The following is a 13,944-nucleotide window of genomic DNA, read 5'->3' as shown; positions in this document are numbered from 1 at the left end:
GCAAACTTCTCTCGATCGATGACGTGTGACTACCACTACATCTATGTACAACCCCGAGATCTTACGACGGTCCCTCTATGATGCACGTACTTTTAGTATCTGTTTGCCCAATGTACAAAAATAATCACCAGTTGCACCATCGAAAATTATATTACACTGTTTAATTCATTCAAGGCCAAGCTGTGATGTTTATTCGTTGCCACTCCTATGTCAGAGGTGAAAGTTTGAGATTCCAATTGTTTGACTCACAATAAGCTCCAGAGCGACCAGACAGGTTCGACTTCGTTTCTTGCAAAAATACCGTGGCGGATCATCACTAAGATATCTCTAACATTACGGTCCGATTTGTGCCTCACAGGTGGAAATACATTTACTGGACAAATTCTAGATGTCTGAGGAATGTTTGCATTGCGACGTAAAAAGTTATATAAATGTAATAGTTACACTTATGCATAGGATAGCGTTTGTGTGTATGTATGTGTGTGGGTGTGTAGTGGACCAGCATAACTCAAGAATGCCTGGATGGGTTATCTTGGTATTTGGTAAGTTGGTAGGTTTTGATGAGACCTGAAAACGATTAGATTTTGGGCCCCCTAGCGACTTCTTACGGTACTGCAGTGGAAATGCCTGTTTTGATATCTCGTGTTCTGGACATGCTATGGAACTGATTTTGGAGAAGTAGATAGCTCTTTGGACAGAGAGTAAGTGGTATGGGTTTGGGCCCCCTAGCGGCTTGGAACTACAGGAGCAGGTTTTGCTTCAGAGTTTGAAAGAGAATAACTCAAGAAGGGCTTGATAGATGATCATGATTTTTGGCAAGTAGATAGCTTGAGTGATGATTTACATGATTAGATACTTATTGTCTATCAAATTCCATGATAGGACTCTCAAACATGTGACATATGTAACAGAGGAAGAGAAAATTATCAATTGATATCAACTATGCAAATGAAGACCTCATTTGCATGATTTATGAGAAATGATGCACTCGATGGATGGTTATGCTTTTTGGTATGTAGATAGCTTACGTGATGCTTTGTATGATTAGCCAATAATTATGCAAATCAGATTCTAATTTGCATAATTAATGAGGTTATTTTACAAACCCGCTGTGTTCCATGATATAACTATTCAAATATGTGACATTTGTAACTGAGGAAGAGAGGAATGTTGATAGATAGAAAATATGCAATTGTAGGCCTAAACTGCATAATTTATGAGAAACAACTATAATAACATACTGGCAAATGACGGCAATTTCATACTTGTGGCATTTGGAAGTTATGTGAATGTGAACATCGTTGAATAAAATTATGCTAATAAGGACCTTATTTGCATAATTGAATATAAATGTTAGCATAACCTTCTTTGTTAGGCTCATACTTTGGACAACTTCTGTTATTTGGGTGGAGAAGATGATCAACTGGTATGATTTATGAGTGATGAGACACACTCCTAATACGTCAATCATAAAGGTTAAAATCATTTGGCGAAGGTATGAGGTCGTGGAACTCTAGTTTCATATAAGAAGGCAAAGACTGCCATGGCTGCTAACTCTGTTTGAAAAACCAGAACAGTTTTTTACACTTTCTGACAGGCTTTCTCGCACTGAATGCTTCTTCTGGTTTTCAGATGCCACACGTTATGCTCAAAAGTTACGAAAAACGTTGTTCCGAAAGTTGTTTATTCGGCTGGAAAAATACATATACGTGTCGAGGTGGGGCAAGGACATTATATATAGGAATGGGGTGGAGTAATTGGTTTGGTAGGTAATGGACGTGACCAGATTATCAAATACAGTCAGTGCATTTGTTTGGAGAACTTCAACGTATATGTGATAGCATAGGTCCCTCTTTAAAGTCACAATATTATTTCTATATACACGAAAATAGACATTTCCACCATCAAAGGTCTTCATAAGCAAGATGTAGTACTTATCGGGCTCAGATGTGGAATACGTGTCAGATGTGAAAGTTCGTAGTTCAATAGTGCCATTATTATAAGTTAACAAACAGGTAAGACTCCATTTCATACAGAACAAGAGTCTTAGGACCCAAAATCTCCATGAAACTTTGTTTTTTTTATTAAACGAGTTCCCCCCATTCTTTATCGCTCAATGGCATGACCCCCACCTGTTGGGCAGGAGAAGTGACCCACTTTCGCTATTAATAGCTACTAACATCTGTTAGTAGTGCCACAATATGCAATGGACAACACTGCAAATATAGATTTTCCTCATTACTTATGCAAATTAAGTCCAATTTGCATAATTTTCAGTTCATTGTATACATCTCTGTCTAAGCTACCTGCATAGTAAATAACATGAAAATCTGTCGCTCCTTTCTTCAGTTATTCTCCTTAAAAGATTTTGACAAATACGCCATTGCAGTTCCAGCGACACGTACCAGGGGGCCCAAAATCGACCTTGACCTTTCTCCTCCCGACACGTACCCACATACCAAATGTCATTACAATCCATCCACACGTTCTATAGTTATGCTGATTTTACGCTTCCGGTGACACAAACATACACACACGCACACACACACGCAAACACACTAACTTTGCATGATTTGCACTTCAGTGTGTACATCTCTGTCCAACCTACCTGCGTACCAAATAAGATGAAAATCTGTTGTTCCTTTCTTCAGTTATTCTCCTTTAGAACATTTTTACAAATAGGCCATTGCAGTTCCAGTGACACATACCAGGGGGACAAAAATCGACCTTGACCTTTCTCCTCCCAGCCCATACCCACATACCAACTATCATTACAATCCATCTACACGTTCTACATTTATGCTGACTTTAACCATCCAGCGACACACATGCAAACGATTTTCCTCCTTACTTATGAAAATTCAGTCTCATTCGCATAATTTGCACTTAAGTGTGTACATCTCTGCCCAACCTACCTGTGTACCAAATAACATGACAATCTGTCGATCCTTTCTTCAGTTATTCTCCTTAGAAGATTTTTACAAATACGCCATTGCAGTTCCAGTGACACATACTAGGGGGCCCAAAATTGACCTTGGCCTTCCTCCTCTTAACACCTACCCACATACCAAATATCATTACAACCCATGTACATGTTCTACAGTTATGCTGACTTTAAGCATCCGGTAACACAAACATACACTCAACGCACGCAAAACAGTATCTCCATGAAAAGCCTTTTTTCATGGAGATAACAAATTATGTATGACCTCACATTGGTCTAGACATGGTCATTATCACTCATGCGTTTGATGCAAAGAATTAAATTAGGATGTTTTTCAAGTCATCTCCAAGATGCTAAAAGCATCAGCAAGGGCGTAGAGAGGCCTATCAGATTAAGCGTCATATGTAGCTCCGGAATTTAGCGTCGAGCGTTCTCGGGACAGAAATTGTACTTTGTTAGTATGTGTGTGCGTTTGAATCTAGAGTTGTATGTGTGAGGCAGAGGTGAATGTGTGTGTGCGTTGGAATCTAGAGATGTGTGTGTGTGTCATCAGTGGCGATGTGTATGTGTTGCATGCAGTGTGTGTGTGTGATGAGCACGAGTTGTGTGTGTGTATTTTTGCAACACTTGGCCCTCGATAGACGCCCCCATGCAGGCCCCCCTCAATGAGGTGTCCGCAAAAGTAGGTATTCAACTTAATATCAATAGTTTTGACGCAGAACTAGATTTAAGTCTTGTGTTAAGTGTTGAAGCCGGTTGCAATTTGAGAAGCCTCATGATTTAATGTAATTCGTTATCAGCTCTGAGAATTTAACGTAATTCGTAACTAGAATTCCACGAACACATTATCTTCGCCAAATAATCAAGGCTTATTATGGATAGTAATTAATACTTACATGCTATAATACCACCCCCTGCAAATTTGATCGTACACCATGCCATTTGTAAATAATGAGGGGGGACATAGTGTTAAAAATCATTTGGTGGTACAGGACTAGTATATGTGTCTAGTGTGCTGATATGATATGTTATAACTGGTCATGAAAAAATATGAGTCTGCATGTTGATATCATATGGGCCACAAAGGTTTGATATTGCAGTGTCTAAAGTTGCAAGTGATGATGAAATGGAACAGTCAATATATATGATTGAATGAATCTTTATTCCATATATCAAACACATTTTGAAAGACTTAGTAAATGTGTCTTTTCCGTACCTAGCAGTGGTGCAGTTTTGGAGTACTTTCCAAGCAGAGGAGTGGGTCCGGCTGGTATTTGACGTGTGTTTTAGGAATTTTTGTCAGGCTTTCTATTTTGCCCACTTTTCGTTATGACGCCAACGAGCGTTGGACAAAAATGTCTAAACTGCACACGTCAAAAACCAGCCGGACCCACACCTCTGCTTGGCAAGTAGTGCTGTGCTCTATTTGTTTACATGACCTACTTTTCCAAGCCATTTGTTTACATGACCAGTTTTCGGGGATAATCACATGTTTGAGAGTTCCAATATGAAATGCAGCGGATTTACAAACGTTCCTTTCTTCTTATGCCAGTTAGTTCCTAATTTGCATAATTAGTCGCTGGTTATGTAGAGCACCATTTGGGCTATCTACATACTGAACATCAAGACGATCTGTCGACCCCTTCTCAAGTTATTCATGTCCGAAGGTCAAAACAGCAACATCCACTGCAGTTCCTAACAAGTCGCTAGGGGGCCCAAACTTACACAACTTACTTCCAGTGGCATTACCTACCTACCGCATGAAAATCATGACCATAGCGCTTGCAGAAAATATGCCCTCAAATTTTGAAGCTCGGCTGCAGTGCCTTAGGTACCCACTAGAAGGCCCATTACCGAACTTGACCTTCCTTTCTATAAACCCTACCCAGTACCCACCAACCCACTAAATATCATGCAGAACCATCGACAGCTTCTCGAGTTATGTTGGCGACATACAAATACACATACACATACACACCAAGCCCGCTGCAGTACCGACGGAAAATGCCAGGGGAACAATTTTTGAACTTGACCTCCGTTCCTACAACCGCTACTCACCAACCAAAAATCATGAAGATTCATCAACGTTTTCGTCACTTTTTTTGCCTACCTATAAACACACAGAAATGCAAAGTCCGCTGCAGTACTGTTAGAAAACGCCAGGTAAACCATTTTTGGAACTTGACTTTCCTTTGCACAACCGCTACACACCTACCGAAAATCATGAAGATTCATCAAAGGTTTCTCAAGTTATGCTCTTGACATACATGTACATACAGACCCACCCTAGAGCTGGAGTAACCAAAAACATAATCTTCTCGGCGAAGATAATCAGAGGCGTAAATGTTGCGTAATTCACTACTCCCCCATGTAGGCCCTCGTATAACTCTCCTCAAACGGTTTCCAGTTCCACGTCTGGCCCTTCCGTCTGGTCTGCTGGCCAGCCCTCCGTCCCGACCACTTTTTGATGTCGCTGATCCATGCTCGGCGGGGCGCCCCCTAGCCTCTACCAGACTAAGTACATTAGCTATAACGTAAAATAACCAATTATCGTCCAATTTATTCAAAACGTATGTATCTTAAAACCGCGCGGACAGAGCCGTTAAAATGACCAATTATCGTCCAATTTATTCAAAACGTATGTATCTTAAAACCGCGCGGACAGACCCATGGTCTGTAAGTTTTTCTCCGCCTGTTTAACGCCGTGCGAGCATGTATTTATACTGATGTATATGATGTATTATCGTTCTCTTCAGCTAGTGTTTTCCCTTCTGGCGCTATGCTTAAAGAACATAGAGCAGAAAAAATGCACCGTAACTGTCCAGAGTAGTCTATAGACAAATGATAGTGAAGTCACTATGTTTGTCCGCTGCTTGCTTGACGCGATGGAAGAAGACAATATTCATCTGTGAATTTCACCGACATGCGCGGCACGTGGCGTTCATGTGATAAACGCCGTGCAAAAATTAACACACCGGTGTGGGGGTCGCTAGGTTGTATCAAACATTCCAAAAACTGATAAGAGTTTCAAACCTCGAATCACCATGGATAGTCTGAATATCAAAGAAAGGTTTAACGTCAGCTACTTTTAAAAGATACTAGCTATCGTGTATGTTAGAAAAACATGATGAAGAACGCGAATTACATATGAAATACGTCATGCATGACGCTTCCGTGCAACTTGTTGTTACTTGTTCAGGAGAGAGAGAGAGAGATGGCTAAGGAGCATACTTATGACGTTCTTTATTGCTCATGAGAACAGGCTTTGGCATAATACACCCCGACATGTGGACATGACCCCAAATGGACGTAGATTGGTCCTACACGTTAATTGGTCATGTTACGTTAGGGAGAATATTTGCCAGGGGAGTTTGGCCACCATAAGGTTTCATTTAGTAGTAGAAGTCCACTGTTTTCTGCCGCTGCAGTAGTAGAAACATCCTGCAGCCGCAATCAGTCTTCCTTCAATCTTTTCCACTTAGTCCGATTCGTCGCGAGCTTCCTTAGCTCCCGTAGGTTTCTTTCTGACCGCAACGGTCCTTGTCTTCAAACAAATGTGACTTTTACCATTGCCACAGGATACGAAATTTGAACGTTACGTTATTGCCTGGCTTACGTTATCAGTTTCTTGGTCAATATCTTTTAAAAAAATCTTTTATCTCAAAATCCGAACACACTTGCACCATACATAAAATGGCAAAAGATTGTAGGAAAATAAAAAGATTTCTCGTCTTGCCATGGAAACCGGTTTCCAAAAGGCATATTTTGCAAAACTAACTAATTTCGTTTTTAACCATGAAATGTGAAACGTTTTCTTGCTTAACATTAATTTTTGAAAACATCATTAACATCTGATGAAATTGAATTCAACTTTTATGATGTTATGTGCTTGATTCATGCTAATTTGATGACGTCATTTGCCCAGATCCAAGAGCATATCATTGGCTAAGGTCTAGCCAGGTTATTGTCAATCGAATTTTTCGTATCCTTGTTTTTTCTTTACAAAAGCATTCTTTTGAACGGTTTATCATATTTTGAGGTTATATGTTGAAAAAATGTATTTTCAAAAATTAAGGAAAAAACGATCCAATATGGCGGATCCCGGCGGCATCATCCATTGTTATTGGTCCCTATGAACTTGCACTTACGCAGAACGTTTTTCCAAACTAGTAGTACGCCTTAAAATTTAGGCTAATCGAGGCGGCTTTTTAGTTGAAACGAGTAATCCTGTCAATAACATATTTTTGCACTTTTGACAGGATCATCCTGTCAATAGTGGGGAAATTTATGTTGATGACAGGATTACTCGTTTCAACTAAAATCCCCAGACACAAAAAGCATTCCAAATTTCTCAGAACAAAAAGTTCGGAAACTTGATTTCAATTTTAGTGATCTCAGTCAGTGAATACTAGTGTGCGCTACAGTAGATTCCGCATATCTGTATAGCCCAGTTGTCAGCACATGTATACTATATCCTGGACTATACGACAGTATAACATTTGCATTGTATGATATATCATTGGAGAGCTTGTTGCCTTTTCCAGTGCTGTTCTGTGTGTTATGATTGTACATTAAGAGCTTTTTAGCTGAGAAGGTCGAAAAAAATAAGGAAAATCGCCGGACTTTATCGTATGTTTGTCTTTTTTTAGTGATTTACAGCATTCTGTGTTAGTATACGCTATATCTAAAAAAATCGTGCATATTTTCCTTTAAGATGGTATATCATTTCTTATGATATGATGGCATTTCATTTGTTAAGACAACAATTTTGAGCAATGAGCTCCAAAAAGTGCCAAAATACCCCTGCGAACATCAGACACTGTGTTGCCAGGGAAATTTCGGCACTTTTGTTTTTGTTCGACTTCTGAATGGGGGATTTAGACAAATTAGCAATTGATATCATTGTCAAGGATGATGAACAGACATTCCAATGAAACATGATACGATGTAATTGATGAAGTTACTCTCCAATTGCAAGCAGACGTTGGGTTTCGGCTTGTTTTTTTAGGTATTTTTAGGCGATTTTGTCAAGCTTTCTATTTTGTCACGGGTTTCTTTATGTCGCCAACCACAACGTTTGTATGATAAAGTAACAACGGAGAAATGATCGATGAAATGAAAGTATTTGTGTCGAGTTTATAATATTAGTACGGAACTAGATAGGTTCATGTTTTAGTGTGACGGTCGGAAAATTAAGTAAGTACAAGTAGGTGACATGTCAGAAAAGAGTGAGCATTACATGTTGTTAATGTACTATTTATGTCGGGAAGGTATACTTTCGTTGTGATTCTGCAACTCTGCGGTACTTAAAAGGTAAAGCAGTCATCCTCAATTGATGTGAAGCATCATGCTTTTTCTAGTAGTAATCTACAAGTAGCTTGTGGTAACGTTAGTGTGCAATGCGCGGCTCGCGTTTTTGGCCAAGCACACCGGGTCACCCCTACTCTTCTCGATAAGTGTGTTTGGTTCTTTTACGTGCAGAAGTTTGACGCTCGAGGCTTACGCCCGAATCTCCCTCATACACGGGGCCGCCGGCTTTACGTCACCACCAGAAATGACGAATGCAATCCCTTACAACATGTCCGAGCTAAGCCGACCCTAGGATCGAAGTCGGAATTTGATCCAGATGGCGAAGCAGCGGGGTTGCGTTACCGCTTGCGTCACGGGGAGGACATGTCTAAGCGTCAGTTAATAATCAATATTGGTACTACACTACAGCCATAGAACTAAGCACCTTATGCAAAACTATCTACAGCATACTCTGTAAAATGGAAGTAACGTTATTCTCATTCGCTAGAAATAGAACAAAGACCATGTTGATTCGATTATATGGATGTAGAGGTGGGTACCCGAACCATGTACCGGTAGAAACCGATATTTCTCACTGGACCGGTTCGAAAAGAGTTGTGACAAAAAAACACTTTCTTTATCAATCATTACCTAGCCCCCTAACTTTTACAGAACAGCGGAGGGTCGACCATAAGGAATTTCTTGGGCCAGTTACTTTCACTATCGTGCGGAAGTTAAACTGTCAGTCATGTTCTGTGCCCCAGCCTGAGACAAATTGGCCGATCAGAGGCTCGGGGTGGCATTGTTATAACTTTTGCCGGCGGTACTACAACGCATTATTGGAGTTATATAAAATGATAAATCGTACTCAAAGACACGTCATTTCATTACGATGAGATAATGTTCTATGAGTGGAGAATATAACAACAGTGAACTCAATTTCTGCCGTTAACTCCAGAGTCCAGTTTATATTGGGCTTGGCAGTATAAAAGAAGAAGAAGAACCGTTCTAGCGGTAGACGGTACCATATCGCAAGTAGACAATTCACTTTCGGAACGGGAAAAGCTTGCTTTTCTAATTTCTTGCACAGATTTTCTTGATACGTATTCTTTTGAATATTTTCTCTGAATTTTACTAGCAATAGCAATAGAAACTGTAATAGAACAGATCGACAGTCCAGTCCTCAAATAATTAGAGGAACTTAAAAAACGGGAATTCGCCACCTGTACAGCTGTAAGCGCACATGCAGTTAGCCTCCGATGCAGACTCCTCCCGTCTGTTTTCCTTTTCAAGTTATTGTTTTTATACTATTACATTTTGGCGACGCCTCAGGGGCGAGCCTAATAGTATACTTTACGCCCGTTCTGTAAGAATTCCCAGAATTGTACAGGCATGTCTGGAATGTGTTGAGTATTCCCTGGGGAATTTGTTTTGAAGTTACCTTTTCCTGTCTCCCTGTGTTAATTTTGAAAGTAGCACATATGGTAAACAGTTTAATTTGGCAATTTAATCACAGTATTTGTTTGTCATGCATTTGTCAAAAGGTATATGTGTGAAGTAAAGGGATAGTTATGTCTGTTGATCTACTAGTATTTTAGCTATATCTTTCGCCAAGCCTTTTTTACAAGAGCGAATAATACGTTACATTCTGATAAGATACAACTGGAAATAGAAATATCAAAACTTTATGTTTTAAATAAGTTGTATTTTGTTTGAAATAAGAACAAACTGAACACAATAATCCTTTGAATTTTATTACATATGATTTCAAATATTGAATGACTCAGTTGCAAGCCGCTCATATGTCTTCAGGTTAGGGACTATTTAAATCGCCAACGTTGGAAAAGAAACAGACAATCACATTGTGTTTTTATCTCTTTTACTTTATTAAAACAGTAAATAAAGCAATGTTATGGAAGATACATTTCCATATTGTACATTAAAGTAGAATAGTGTACAAGTAGCAAATCGTTTACTTGGCCATTCATGCCACAGAAATTCTGGAACTATAGACTGAATGTCAAGCCTGACTAGATTGATCCCCACGATTGTTGGTTAGGTGATACACAGCATTTGAAAGCTGCTGTTACTGCCGTTCAAGTTCAACTCTTTCTGATGACTGTTGTCTTTATTGTCATGCAGAGCTGAAAGAAACAATGTAGGATTAGTAACACCTTGATACATGTTAACAGACTCGATCACCTCCTTCCATGACAACCATAATCAACATGTAAACATGTATGGATGTCTATCAGTTTTATTTAGATGATTGAAATGTCATGCCCTATCATACAATGTACAATCTAATTGATTAAACCAACGCACCACCCATCCCTCTTCCCCAACTCCAAACCAAACATGGGTTTGGTCTGGTTTTCAAGTACCTGGTCAAAATACTTGGGCATTCCAAGTTCAGTTTTTAAACCAACCATCTCAATTCAGTATGAGTATAATGACTATGTAATATGTGGGCTTGCTATGATGCATATGGAAACTGAAACTTAACATGCAAGAACTTTAATTTGGAGGGGGTAGACAAGGCTTGTACAGGTGTTTTGTATTCCTCTCCATTCATCGTAATCGAAAAAAAAAACAAGGAAAGAAAGAAAAGGAAATGAATGTTACTAACCATGTTGTCCAGGCAAACTGTTTGAACAGCCTCCATGTAACTTGTCCTCCTGATTGGTCGCCCGGTTTGGCTGCTCCAGCCTTCCTCCATCCTCCTATCCTTATTATCTCGTAACTCCTGAAAAAGCAAGCTGATGAATAACTCACAACTTTGGTTGTACAGAAGTTTCGTACATGACATGCAACTATTTTTTGGAAGTCAGAACGTGTTAGGGATTAATATTCCTATGATGTTCGGTGGAAAATGGAAGATGACATATATCTTATGCTTTCTATGGTTACGTTGTTCAACCCTACACTTGAAAGCATTTCCGATCCAAAAGCTAAACACGTCCGTAACTGGACATGTAGAAAGTTCATTTTTCTTCTAGAAGTTTCTCATTATACATGGGCATGGTCCTCTCCACAAATAAATAAAAAAACTCCTGCAACTTTAACTTAAATCGATGCACATTAATGGGTAACTGAACTGTTCGGAAAATCTGTAACTCACCGGTGAGGGATATTTGTGTCGGCTGAGCTTAACAGGATATTTGTGACTTTGTAAGTTTCCAAGAAACATTTCCATGTCGAAAAGATAAGGTACTTATCCTCTCTCTTTCAAACTGTACTTATAAGTTTGCACAAATCAAAATCCGTAAAATCTAAACGAGCTCATTGTGAGGTATATGGGGGAGGGCAGGGGTGCTACAATTCAAATCAGTTTTCCATCACGCAGTGTGAAGACATAACGTTATAGAAGACTTGTCGTTTGTAACCACTATGTTGGACAATAGAATTAATGCAGACCACGAAATAACGTAGTGATCAAGCATAGAAACGGCAAGTTCTATGTGTATAGAAAAATATGCGCCGTACAACAGGTTTAGACCTAGAACTTCACTAACCTTCAGACCGCTATCTGAGTCTCTGACGGAAGGTGTGGGCGCCTTCCTGGCCTTTTCCTTGGCTCCGGACGGGTGGAGGTCGACGCAGCGTTTTGAACAATGGATCAAACTTCTGATGGTCAAATGGTCATATGGCGTCCTAAAAGCGCGATTAATTAATCGACTGTCGTTTGCCCTGCCCTGGTTCCGCCTTACCGTGGTTGGTTGGTCCAAGGAGGTTTTATATAAAACCTCCTTGGTTGGTCGGTGGTTGGCTACGCCTTACTGTCGTTCACGCCCAGCTGTCGGTGGTTAGTTGCGCACTGCTGTCGTTCACGCCCAGCTGTCGGTGATTGGTTGCGCCCTGCTGTGGGCGTTCTAGAAAGTCACGCCCTGAGATCCGGAGGGACTGATACTAAAATTCCACCAGCTGGATGCCAGATGTCAACACAAAGACTTGATGTTATTTATAAATCCTTTATTCACCCTCTCCTTGAATATGGTGACATTATATGGCATGGGTGTACTTTATGTGATTCCCAATGATTAGAACGAGTCCGAATATGTATACGAATACGAATGCGCTCTTGTACTTTCAGGGGCTGTATAGGGGTCTTCGTATTCTTCGCTCCTTGCTGAACTAGGTCGAGAAAAACTTTCGGATCGTCGTCATGTTCACCCGCTGATCATGTTCTACAAAATTGTTCATAGCCATACTCGCCAGTAATACTGAAATTTTGGCTTGACCCAGTCTTATATTGTAGTTAGCAAACGTTCCAAAACTTAGTATTACTTTGTTTATATATTGATTGTTTATTGTATATATTGCTTGTTTGTATCGAACTACCCAAATGCTGTATCTTCAGATGTGATGTTGGATATTAGCTACGTATACTTGCTAGAGTGGATCACCTCTGTATCCTGTGTATTCTTCAGCCGATTAATAAATGAATAAAAAAAAAACACAAATGCCGACCCTTCAGCTATAACCTTCGCCAGGGAGGGAAACACATGTTCCGCCTTTTAACTGAGGGTCTAACTGAGCGGGTCTTTAGTACATTTTCCTTAAGGGCATGTTGGCATTGACACGACAAACTAACTGGCCAGTGCAGGTACTGGAAGCAGTCTGGCATCTAGGCTGTATAGGAATGATTGCTTTGTTCATCCCTCAACCTATTTTTGTTGTGATTCTTTGCGTCCGGTATGCATCTGTGTTTCCACATATACTAGTATATATTTTGGCCGGCATAACTCAAGACGTGCAAGAAGCTACGGATAAAGCACGTTGAAATCACTATCTCCATGAATAATGGAATGATAGTTATTGGCCTGTCTGTTGGTTTGTGTTTCTATCATACACATAAGAAATATAGCTGCATAAAACCCCAAAAAATCGGGTCTTTAAGTGTTTGTTGAGAAGAAAACCGACCAAAGAAAACAACGTTAACATCGCTGTCGTCTGGCGACGTTGTTTTCCCGCAATTTTTTGGGCCGCGAAGGTGGCGGAACGATTCAACGCACAGATTTGTAACGCTCTAACATGTGATTGGTACCGTCTATGAAAAGGAAACTGTATACAGAGATGGCGAAGATATTTCCCAATAAGTAGACGGAGTATTGTTGACGTAAGCGGTGTCGTTTTTTCGTAATGATTTTGTAAGTCGGGTCGCATGCAAGACGTACGTCGGGCCGCGCGCACAGTGCGTAGTAGCCTATTTCCCGTGAAAACATGAGCTGGGATGCGCTGGACATAGCCCTTCTCACATGACGTGAGAAGTGCACACAGTCAAAATTTTCCGGTCAAAAGAAAGCTAGAATATAGCAGACTTCAAGCCTTATTTACATTTCCCTAACTTCATCACCAACTTCCGAAGAGAGCAAAATAACCAAAGCGTGCTAAGTTAGGAGACAGGCTTTTTAGCGAATGCCCACAAACGCCCACTCTGGCGAAGTCCGCGCTGCACGAATCTAATTTTTTTTGCTGGGAATATGTTCAGGTTGTGCTCCCATTAATTAATCCTTAGTTTCAAGTCAATCCATCGATCCGAAGTTAAATAAAGTGAACTTGAAGATTCTTACCTGGCTTTTTAGCGAATGCCCAGCAAAAAATGGCTTTTTAGCGAATGCCCACTATATCAGCCAAAATATCGGCCATCGTGACACGGGCGCTAAATCTAACACCATTAACATGTTCAACAAGTTGTCCCCTGAATGTGT

The 13,944-nt window shown here is 40.1% G+C and overlaps 1 long non-coding RNA gene across 1 annotated transcript; it reads right to left on the bottom strand.

Annotated features, from left to right (window-relative positions):
* Positions 1-9,971: 9,971 nt before the first annotated feature.
* LOC136442538 (uncharacterized) lies at positions 9,972-11,952 on the bottom strand. Its single transcript, XR_010757021.1, has 3 exons — positions 11,749-11,952; positions 10,863-10,979; positions 9,972-10,377 (listed from the first exon to the last, which is right to left on the bottom strand). It is a non-coding gene; the product is annotated as an uncharacterized lncRNA (long non-coding RNA).
* Between the last annotated feature and the right edge of the window lie 1,992 nt (positions 11,953-13,944).

The sequence above is a fragment of the Branchiostoma lanceolatum genome, chromosome 9, assembly GCF_035083965.1.
Source record: "Branchiostoma lanceolatum isolate klBraLanc5 chromosome 9, klBraLanc5.hap2, whole genome shotgun sequence".
Lineage (NCBI taxonomy): Eukaryota > Metazoa > Chordata > Leptocardii > Amphioxiformes > Branchiostomatidae > Branchiostoma > Branchiostoma lanceolatum.
This window is presented reverse-complemented; position numbering and strand designations above follow the sequence as displayed.